The sequence below is a fragment of the Cotesia typhae genome, unplaced genomic scaffold (genome assembly GCF_013202065.1).
Source record: "Cotesia typhae breed Kobodo isofemale line unplaced genomic scaffold, CoteBio_Ctyphae scaffold_152, whole genome shotgun sequence".
Lineage (NCBI taxonomy): Eukaryota > Metazoa > Arthropoda > Insecta > Hymenoptera > Braconidae > Cotesia > Cotesia typhae.
Window position 1 is genome coordinate 5,476,131 of NW_027423776.1, and position 1,364 is coordinate 5,477,494.

Consider the following 1,364-nt stretch of genomic DNA (forward strand, 5'->3'; position numbering starts at 1 on the left):
ATTGTTATTTAAAAAAGAAAATACTCGGCGTCGTTTTCTATTGATTATATATATTTTTTCAGTGCATAAGCATAAGCCCATAAAACCTCTATCCGCAAATTCAGAAGCTTCATCATCAATTTATCAATCCGAGCATATGCATAAGCCCGTATACGGCACAAAGCCCGATATATAATAGTATAATAGTCTATAGTATGGCGGTTAAATAATAAAACAATAAAAGTAGTGTATAGTCAGGTCAAAATGATAGAACCCGTCGTCTGCGAATACGGAAGGACTGCGAAAGTATTAAAGTATGAAGAAGATACTAGAGGCTAGATGCTAGATGCTAGATATTAAATATACAGGTGAATCCGATTGTTTGCATTGCGGAAGTTTCGGATTTGAGCCTCGGGATCAAGTACATTACGCTGCTATGCTGGGAGATTACTGATAAAAGGACCTTCCCCGTGGGATATTTGATACTATAGTTATCAAAGTTTTACATTTAATAAAGCTTGCGCTTCGCTATGAAAATTACAATTAACAATAATTTTAAACTTGCCTTATCGAAAATGAAGTTATGAATTTCAGTCCAATTTTGAGAAGTATTATTGAGCAGTTTCAAAAATATTAAAAAAAAAAAAAACCCATGAAATTTGAGGATCAATTACTTTTTACATTTTTGGAAAAAAAAATTATTTTTGGTCAAGTTGTTAAAAAAAATTGAACCCTTGAATTGATTTTTTTAGGCGGCGAAACAAGAATTGGAGGTAAAAAAAAATTGCTAATTTATGTGGTGTATTTTTTTAGGGTTTATGGCTCGTGCATACCTGAGACATGTTTTAAGTATGATGTAAGATTGGAAGTGACTGTTTCTTAAATGTTTATATTTGGTAACAACTTTATATCTTGGAAGCACAAGTAAAGGTAAGATGTTGATATATTTGGTAATATATAACTGCGTCTCAATTTCTTAAGACCAGCAGTATGAATGCTTCAGTGAGTGTGTCATGTTGTATTTATACAGATAAAAATTGAGCGTGTGTATATGAGTGTGTTGTGACGGCCAAAAGTAAGTATGTGTAGAAAGGGGGTTCAAGAAGAGTACACAACAACCGGTTTGCATCATCATTCTCTTTTCGCATGGTCTCGTCCACTGAATCGTCTGTGGTCACTCTCATACTCAATGATCCTTGCGACAAGGAGAGATTATCGCGTTGCCACAACTGAAAGTGCCGCCTTGCCTTTAACTTAGCCTCCTGCCTTTTCCCTTTAACTTCTATTCTGCCTTCACTTGTTTTAGCAAATCTTCCTTTTATTTTTTATTTATCATTTTTACTTTCTTCGGGTTTTATTTCTTTTGCGCCGGGCATTTGCCGTGC